This window comes from Carassius auratus, unplaced genomic scaffold (assembly GCF_003368295.1).
Source record: "Carassius auratus strain Wakin unplaced genomic scaffold, ASM336829v1 scaf_tig00214713, whole genome shotgun sequence".
Lineage (NCBI taxonomy): Eukaryota > Metazoa > Chordata > Actinopteri > Cypriniformes > Cyprinidae > Carassius > Carassius auratus.
This window is the reverse complement of record NW_020527777.1, coordinates 200,935-211,254: the sequence shown is the minus strand read 5'-3', so window position 1 is coordinate 211,254 and position 10,320 is coordinate 200,935.

Below are 10,320 nucleotides of genomic sequence, written 5' to 3'. Positions count from 1 at the left end.
CCTGATCACGAATTGTCGGACGTACACCCAGAAAGTATACGTTCGACTCGACCCCCGCAACGTCTACAGAGCACACTACCCCCACGCAGTAGCCCAGTACAGCTGGGCCGGTGCCCGTTGGACAGAGGATTCCCTCCAGCACGCCGAGGCCGATGTCAAGCACATGCTCAACCAACTTGAGAAGATGACTGTTACCCAGGCGGAACTAGGTGGACACAACCGCCGCCCCAAACGTTTCCTGGGAGCGCTGCTCGGAGCCGCCGCTGCTGTTGGAACTCTGTTCAACATCGGTATGTCCAGTGTCAATGCAGTAAATATAGCCACTGTGAGACGGCATGTGGCTGAAATTCAGACTGAACTTCCACAGCTAAAAGAGCAACTCACTACACAGAGTGCATCCTTGCAAACCATTGGAAAGACTTTGAAAGGAACGGTGGTCATTCTCAACACCCACAGCGTGCTTTTGAACCAGACCATGAACTCCATGAAACAGCTGTTCACTGTGTTCCAGAATGACTTTGCCCAAACGCAGCTGGTCACAGCATTAATGACTGACATGCTACGGGAAGTGAGTTCTTCCATCGACAGTCTAGACATGGGAAGAATTCCACCATACCTGATACCCCTAAACTTGGTGCAAGATGTGCTGGCTTCCGCCATCACCACACCCACTGATCCTATGCAAATCCACCTTGCCTACTCTCTAGGTAGTGCTATTCCCCTTTACGTGGATCCTGAGCAGAAGGAGATGAGTTTCCTCCTGAACTTACCCATCATAGAGTCAAGCCGAATCTACAGACTCAAAGACATTGTTAATGTGGGGTTCTGGAAGGATAACACTCATATCAAGATACGTACCCCTGAGGTGGTGGCGTACCATGACAGCAACACCCAGCTGTACTTAGCCCCAAACCTGCACATGTGCACCCTAACTAAAGACATTCACTACCTCTGCCCCAGCAAACCATTTCTCAGAGACAATACTGATGGAATCTGCGGGTTGCAACCCATGATCAGCGACACGCGTTGCCCTGCCGATGCCCAGCCTCGCAGCCACGTCACCGAGACGCAAGCTGAGATTGTAGGTGATAGATGGCTCGTTAACACTCCAGTACGTACCGCTACACTGACCTACGACCAGCATGACACAGCCACCCGTGTCAATCTGCTCGACCAGAGCATGTGGATTCAAGTCCCACGAGGGGCCATCCTCCACCTCGACGATCTGGCCTTATACCATCTTCCGAGTGAAGAGTACCAATCAGAACTAGAAATCCCATCCTTCTTCAAGAACTACAACTTCACCCTAGGTCCGGAGTTGGAACTGTGGATTGAAAAAGGCGGGCCTCAGCTCATTGACATTGCTCCCGTCGACGCAGCCCTCCAAGCCTTGTCTCGATTGCCCATCCTGAACACCTCACCTGTTGTCCAAGCCTGGACTGCAGCTGACACAGCACTGTGCATCTCCATGGTCGTCGGCCACACCCTGACCCTTGGCGTGGCCTTAGTCCTATACAGGAACCTCAACGAGATGCGAATCTCTGCAGCTAAACTCAAGACAACTAGGATTGGAGGTCTCCGATGGAAACCCCGAAGGGAAGGTAACACACCAGAGACGGATAAGGACCTCATCGAGTTGAGTCCTCAGCCCTAACAAACACCTGCTACCCGACTGTCAGGATTCACCTGCCATCCGACCATGGTGGTGGGTGTTGTCCGATAATGACCACAGGGCATCATCCGACCACAAAGGGGGAATGTAACACCAATGAGCGGATGGTATTCAACCATCTGTTCCATGTTAATGAATCCTGACCCTTTTGACACATTCTACACTCAAAGACCAGAACGTAAGTTAAAGAAAAAACAAGGACTTTCGTTTTACAACCCTCTTACAACATAACTCACCACCCTGGGCGCCGCCATGACGGCAATGTCCTGGCGAGGATGAGAGTTATAACACCTTGGAGACTATCCAGAGATGCGATATCGAACTTCAAAAGGGAAGACAAACACCCCCCTTCTTGATCACACATTCCAGTGAAACAGACGCACACACATTCATGAGACGCACACACACTCAAAAACAGGCACAAGCATTTTTGCTGGCCCATGGACCTTCTTTTACTAAAACTACCTCTAAATGTATTTTAATGTCTCCCTTTTTGTGCTCAAATGTATGTATGCGGCATAGTGGAATATATGAATGTTACTGTGTGTTTAATGCAAACTTTATATGCATTTCGTTAAGAATAACTCTGTACCTTTGGATACGGGACTGGTAAAATCATAGTTCTTAGTGTCGGTATAATCATAAAAACACGACTGTAACGAATCTTGATAGCAAATTACAAAAAGATGCATTGTTTCAGAGGAACGATCTTGCTTAAGAAAAATGTTTAACTTTGACATCGCCATAAATTAGACCAGTGGGCGGAGATCAGCAAACAAAGAAGATTTTTCCCGCCTTAGTTTGTTTACACTTCATTGGCTCATACTAAAAAAATAGGTGTAAACCTAGAGTTACTTAAAAGCTCAGGGAAACCTGTATTCTGGGCATTCCGCCAGAGAGAAAAGAGGATTCCCAGCTTTGCAACCGGACTTCAAGAAGTTCTCCGTTATTCTTCTTTACTTTTCGTTTCATTCTAAGTTTTCTTTATTGTCTGCTGATATTTTACTTCGTTCAATTGCCTTCACGAGCCAAACGAACTTAAGTCTAGTCATCTTTTGGCAAAGTTTACCTTCGCGTTAACCATCGAGCTCGCGTATCATCTGCTCTGGAAAGAACCACGCTGAGGCCGCACAGACCGGACAATTTGAGCGCAGCTACGCACAAGAGCCAGATCAAAGCAAGTACTTTCTTATATCGCAACTAAAATTGCTGTTTAAGGTTGTCTAGGCTATTCCATGTTTGTGAAATCATTCAATGACTTGGGGTCTCTTGCAAAGTTAACTGTTTGAAATTGCCACGCTGAGATTGCTTTTCACTTTCACTTTCTCTCCCTCTCTCTCTCTCTCTCTCTCTTTATCTCTCTCTCTCATTTATCTCATTATTATTCTTGTTCATTTACCTTGTTTAAATTGTATTTTCGTTTTGCTATATACTCATATTTACTCCGTGTGAATTGTAGTTATGTACTCTTTAGTCTGTTTTATTAAATCCTATAATTTGCTTGAATTGAATTGTTTTATTGCTCATTGAGATCGAAGTCCCTGAATCGTGTGATCTACGCTACGAGCTTTGTTTTATATGAATTAATTTTCAGTAATCTTAGTAGTACAGACACAGAAAATATTGTTTTTTCCTGATCAGAAGATTAATATTTCTTGGAGTTTGTAAGAAGGGTATTTTTATTGGATTTTGATAAGGAAGTCTAGCTTCCAGTTCGCTGGACGAACAGATTGTCTAGAGTAACTTAAATAAATTCTAGTAAAGGTTACCTTTAAATGATTAAATATTCCCTCTTTGGGTAATTTAATATTTGTAAGCAATAAGCACGTTATATTCATAGACTCATGAATATTCACTTCATTTGAGTTAATTATTCCCCAGAAAGTGATTGTTGCTACAACAAGCTAAGATGCGAATAGCTACTGTTGGATCATCAGGATGGAATGAGAGGTAGAGTTGAGTGTCATCAGCATAGCAGTGGTATGAAAAGCCATGTTTCTGAATGACAGAACCTAATGATGCCATGTAGACAGAGAAGAGTTCCAAGAACTGAGCCCTGAGGCACCCCAGTAGTTAGATGTTGAGACTTGGACACCTCACCTCTCCAAGATACTTTGAAGGACCTATCTGATTGGTAAGACTCAAACCATTGAAGTGTGGTTCCTGAGATGCCATTTGCCAGTAGGGTTGATAGGAGGATCTGGTGATTAACTGTGTCAAAAGCAGCGGACAGATCAAGCAGGATAAGTACTGAAGATTTGGATTCTGCTCTTGCCAGTCTTAGAGCTTCAACAACTGAGAGCAAGGCCGTCTCAGTTGAATGTCCACTTCTGAAGCCAGATTGGTTGCTGTCAAGGAGATTGTTGTGTGTGAGAAATGTAGAGACTTGTTTGAACACAGCTCTTTCAAGTCTTTTTGCAATGAAAGGAAGAAGAGAAACTGGTCTGTAGTTCTCTAAAAGAGATGGGTTGTGGTTGGGTTTCTTAAGTAGTGGAGTTATACGTGTCTGTCTAAATGATGAGGGGAAAACACCAGGGTGGAGGGAAGTGTTGATGATGTGAGTGAGTGCAGGTATAGCTGCAGGAGAAATGTAATTTATTAATAAGATTCGGGAGGAGCGCGTCAGATACTTAGCCTAATCAACACAGGTGAACCATAATCAAGTAATCAATCCCATAGTATAAATATCGCTGACTTACCTCTATCCATTGACGGTTTATCAGCATTTTGGTCGGCATGCATAGCACCATGTCCCAAAACCGAGATTCCTCATGAGAAGACTCATCCAGCTCTTCCTCAGCCCCATCACCGCAGCCAGCCGGCTCCAAGGCCACCCCTTCCCGTCGTGGCAACCAAATCGAGCCCCAGGCTCCAACACGCGGGCGCGGTACGGCGCGAGCAGCTACTCGCCTCCCAAAACGCCTAGGCCTACCTTCGCCGCCTCCGGCGAGAACTGCGGCTGACTCCCCCGCGTCCTCCTACCGCTCGGCCAGGCCTACGATTCCGCCACAACACAGGTGGACCATAATCAAGTAATCAATCCCATAGTATAAATATCGCTGACTTACCTCTATCCATTGACGGTTTATCAGCATCCCTCCTCCACCCCATCTCCTCACTTCAAGTTCACTTTATAATAGACGGGGAAGGGGGGGGTACTCTAGGTTCGGGCCATTCCCGAGCTCGGAGGCCTTCCCCGGACAGCATGCCAAATATGCATACCATACCTCAGCTAATTATATGTAAGCGTGAACTAGTGAAATGGCTTGAAGAAGATGAGATGGAATAGGATCAAGCGGGTAAGTAGTAGGGTGATTAGAAAGGATGAGTTTTGAGACTTCTGCCTCAGAGAGTGAAGAGAAGGATGTAAATGAGTGTAAGTTTGCTGGTGATATGAGCTTGAATGATTGTGGTGTGGAAAACTGTGCACTAATGTGTTTAATTTTATTAATGAAAAACGTTGCAAAGTCGTCAGCTATTAGAGACAAAGAAGTGAGGAAAATGTTTTAAAAACCATGCAAGAGTTAGATGAATTGTTAATTTTGTTATGGTAGTATTTCTTTTTAGCAGATGAGACATTACCAGAGAAAGAAGATAGGAGTGACTGATACACAATAAGGTCAGTAGTATTTTTGGACTTGCGCCACACCCTTTCAGAAGCTCTAAGCTTAGAACGGTGTTCGCGTAGAACATCAGATAACCAAGGGGCAGAAGGGGTGTTACGAGCTGGCCTGGAAGATAAGGGGCAAACAGTGTCTAAACAAGATGTAAGAGTGGAGCAGAAACTATCAGTAGAACTGTACGCGTCCAAAGATGCAAACAGTTTAGGGGAAGGAAGTGAAGATGAAACCATTGCAGATAGCCGGCAGATACGTCAAAAGATGACATGTGGAGGAGTAAGTGATGTGTCAGGGACCATGTTGAGGTTAAGAGTGAGGAGGAAGTGATCCAACGTGTGCAGTGGAGTAACCAGAACATGATCAGTAGAGCAGTGTCGTGTATAAATAAGGTCGAATTGGTTGCCTGATTTGTGAGTAGCAATAGTTGAAATTCGGTTGAGATCAAAAGAGGCAAGGAGAGAGTGGAAATCAGCAAACAGAGGTTTATCTAGATGGATGTTGAAATCTTCAAGCATAACTATCCTCAGAAAAGGTTAAGAGCAACACATCTAATTCATCCAAAAAGTTACCCAGTGGTCTTGGGGGTCGATAGACAACTACAAAATGTATTTTAAAAGGGTAGGTAACAGTAACTGAATAAGATTCAAAGGAGCTGCTGATACCCAAAGATGGTAAAGGCTAATTTCCAAACATTAGAGATGAGCAGCCAGTACCTCCACCTCTTCCAGTCAAACGGGGGGAGTGGGAAAATGAGAAGTTATTGGAGAGTGCTGCAGGTCTCTGTTAAGGCCATGAGATGAAGCTTTGAATGAATAATAATAGAAGTAATGAAATCAGCTTTGTTTACAGCAGACTGGCAATTCCAGAGACCAATAGAAAAAGAAAGTAGTCTATTAGCAGACATAGGCAAATTGTGCAGGTTGTTATGATTGCGCTGTCTACATTGAGTGATGCATGGTTTACGAGTGGTAATGATAGTAGTGATCTGGAAACACATAGTGAGAATTGGTTATAAACAAAAACTGAAACAGAAATTAAACAAGAAGAAGGAAAAGGAGATTAATCAAAACAATACTTTTGTATTTTTTTGTATTGAACTTTTGTATTCATGACAAAGATCTGCACAGATACATATATTCTAACAATCTGTCAATAAACACACACCTTGTGTCCTCTGTCAGCAGATTGAAGAGTGCGCTGAAAGATGGGGAGGAGACAGGTCTGCCGCCATTTTCATTTGAAATTTAAAGGGTTAATTCATCCAAAAATGAAAATTATGTAATTAATGACTCACCCTCTTGTCGTTCCAAACCCATAAGACCTCCATTCATCTTCGGAACACAGTTTAAGATATTTTAGATTTAGTCCGAGAGCTTTCTGTCCCTCCATTGAAAATGTATGTAAGGTATACTGTTCATGTCCAGAAAGGTAATAAAAAAATAATTAAAAAAAAAACATCATCAAAATAATCCATGTGACATCAGAGGGTCAGTTAGAAATTGTTGAAGCATTGAAAATATATTTTCGTCCAAAAATAACAAAAATTACTTTATAACTTTATTCAGCATTTTCTTCTCTTCCTGGTCTGTTGTGAGTACGTTCACGACGATACTGACGTATGACACTGCTGACGTGTTATCTTTGTTTTTGGGCACACCATAAAACATGTCAGCAGCGTCACTGCAGTGTTGTGAACGGGCTTTCCCTGTTTCCCCTGATGTCATAAAAATCACGGAGACGGCTCTTGTTCCCATTAGAGAGCAAGGTGTTCTCATCCTCAACTATCTAGATGATTGGCTTATATGAGCACAGTCTCTGGATCATTTGTGCGAGGACAGGGACCTGGTGCTTCAGCACCTCAGCCTGTTGGGCCTTCAGTTCAACCGAGAAAAAAATCTAACTCTCCCCAATGCTCAGGATCACTTTTCTCTGTATGGAGTTAGATTCCGTCAAACAGACAGCACGCCTCACAGAGGAACATGCACGGTCGGTGCTAGCCTGCTTGAATATGTTCAAGGGCAGGACAGCAATCCCACTGAAACTTTTTTCTGAGGCTCTAGGAGCATATGGTGGCCAAAGCAGCACTTACACCACTCAGCCTGTTACATATGAGACAGCTCCAGTACTGACTTTATAGCCAAGTCCTGAGGTGGGCATGGAAGCGCGGCACTCACCAGGTCCAAGTTACACTGGGCTGTTGCCAAACCCTCACCCCGTGGTCAGATTTTGTTTTCCTCCAGGCTGGGTGCCCCTAGAACAGATCTCCGGGCATGCTTTGGTTTACACGGATGCCTCAGCCACCAGTTGGGGGGCCACATACAATGGACTCATTGTATAGTCTCAGGGGTTTGGACGGGCTGCAGCTGCATTGGCACATCAATTGCCTGGAGTCTGTAACGACTGGTGAAAGGTGTGCCGAGAGGTATATGATGAATCCAATGGTGAGATGAGTGGACGGTGTTCCGGGAGACAAGAACATCCAATCGAAGAAACACCAAAGAGAGCAGAACATGAGACGAGGAACTGAAACAATGCTCTGACAAACACAAGACGCTAGACAGGGTAATATATATGGAGGAGTAATGAGTGACAGATGTTGCTGATGACAATTAGCGGAGACGCCCACAAGAAACAATGAGTGCCAACCATGACTGGTTTACCAACCATGACAGTACCCCCCCTCCCCCCCCCCTAGGAATGCCTCCTGGAGTTCCCAGAAGGGCCTACCTGCTGATTGTAATCATCAATAAGGGAGTGATCCACTATGTCCCTAGCAGGTACCCAATTCCTCTCCTCCGGACCGTAACCTTCCCAGTCCACCAAGTACTGGAATCTGATTTACCGAATGGCTCCCCATATACGAGACGTGGCGGTGAGGGAACCGGCATAGGAGGATTAATGCATGAATAAAACACGGGCTTAATTTTGGACACATGGAAGGCGGGATGAATCCTCCTGTACGCCGGAGGTAGTTTTTAGGCGGATTGTCACTGGACTAATGATCTTGGTGACAGGAAATGGGCCAATACATTTGGGAGCTAATTTATTAGAAACGGAGCAGAGCGGAATGTTGTTAGTAGAAAGACACACTTTTTGACCCACAACATATATGGGAGGATTCGACCGGTGGCGATTGGCCTTGGCCTTATTGCGCTCCCTCATCTGGAGCAGAGTCTCGAGGGCTTTAGTCCAGGTGCGGTGGCACCTCTGGACAAACGCATGAGCGGAGGGGACCGTGACTTCAGACTCCAGACTAGGAAAAACAGGTGGCTGGTAACCTATGCTACACTGAAACAGAGAAGCCCGTGGCTGACACTGGTAACGAGTTGTGAGCGTACTAAACCATAGAGAGTTGTTAAGGTGTGACGGACTGGTTTGTTTACCAAGACGATTAATCCGGGCGTCCACACAGAGCGCCAAGTCGATCAGACCGTTGAGAGTTGGGGGCAACTTGAGGAGGTAGATCTCCTAATGAACATGATCGGCGCGCCCATGCAGGAAACGATCCCACTGCGCCTCCTCGTTCCACTGGCACACAGCCACCAATGTGCGAAACTGGATTGCCAAGGTGCGGAATATACATGTTGCCCCTTGGTAATATTATTATGAAATATGGTATTAGTTTCCACTGTTATGCTGATGATACTCAACTATATTTCTCAATAAAACCTGATGAAACTTCTAAATTATCTAAGCTAACAGAGTGTGTTAAAAATGTAAAAGATTACGAATAAATTTCTCCTATTTAATTTGGATAAGACAGAGATATTACTTACTGAACCCAAAAACAGTACACAGAGTCTTGTATGGTGCGACTCTTTTACCGGGTGTTTTGAAGACAGTTCAATGTTTGTGCCGAAAAAATATGTGGAAACTGTAATGAAGCAGGGATCAGGTAGTTCCTCACTATCTGCACTGAAGCTGAGATTGTTCGCCAGTTTAACTGAAAGTTAACGTGCCTAGCATTTTCAATTTCATTACACATCACATGTTTAGTGTCATTAAGGGAACTTTACGGGTTCTGTGTGAATGCATGCACAGAATCAGGTAAATCACTGGCATTGCGAGTGAACCAAAATTGAACGATCCGGGAACAATTTGGGACACATTACACGTGTATTATATGGAAGCTCAGTGTGAAAGGGGCATTAGAAACATTGCCAAGCAATGAAACATGTTACCTCTTTGTGATGCAGAAAAGCTAGTTCATGCATTCATGACATCTAGACTGGACTATTGTAATGCACTGCTAGGGGGTTGTCCGGCATCTTCAATAAACAAGCTACAGGTAATCCAAAATGCAGCAGCTATGGTCCTTACCAGGTCAAGAAAATATGATAATATTAACCCAAATTTACAGTCTCTACACTGTCTCTACACCTATTAAGTTCTGCATCAATTACAAAATAGTATTACTTACCTATAAAGCCCTTAATGATTTAGCTCCTGTGTACCTAACTAATCTTCTACCATGCTAAAATCCATCATGCGCCCTAAGGTCACAAAACTACCAAAATTTGCTATAAGTTTCTAGTTGCTGCCCATGTAATGACTCTCCAAACCATTAGTTGGCGCTGTCACTCATGAGGTGTAATGACTCTCCCATCCACTAGGTGGCCCAGCCGTTGTAGAACTCTCTGGGTCATCACTAATTAGGGATTGATTTCTACCACCTGCTGGTCATTATCTTGTTGGTGTTCTGCCTATTTAAGTGTGCCTCTTCCTTAGACTTGTGTTCAATCTTGAGCTAACCTATCGTGTGTAATCCTTGCCTAGGAAGTCAAGTTTGTTAAACTTCTGGTTTTGTTACTGTTCTTCTTTTGTTTTGTATTTTCACTGAGGAAGCACGGCTTCTTTTATGTTGTTCTTTGGGAACTTGGAGCCTACAGTAAAACCCTTTTGTTTGATTGACAAAGCCTGCTTGTTATTCTTCTGCTCTTGGGTCCAACGGATATCTATCACTCACCATAGCCCAGTGGTAAAGAGGGAACTCAGTTGACTAGAAGACCTGAGTTCGATTCCAGCTTC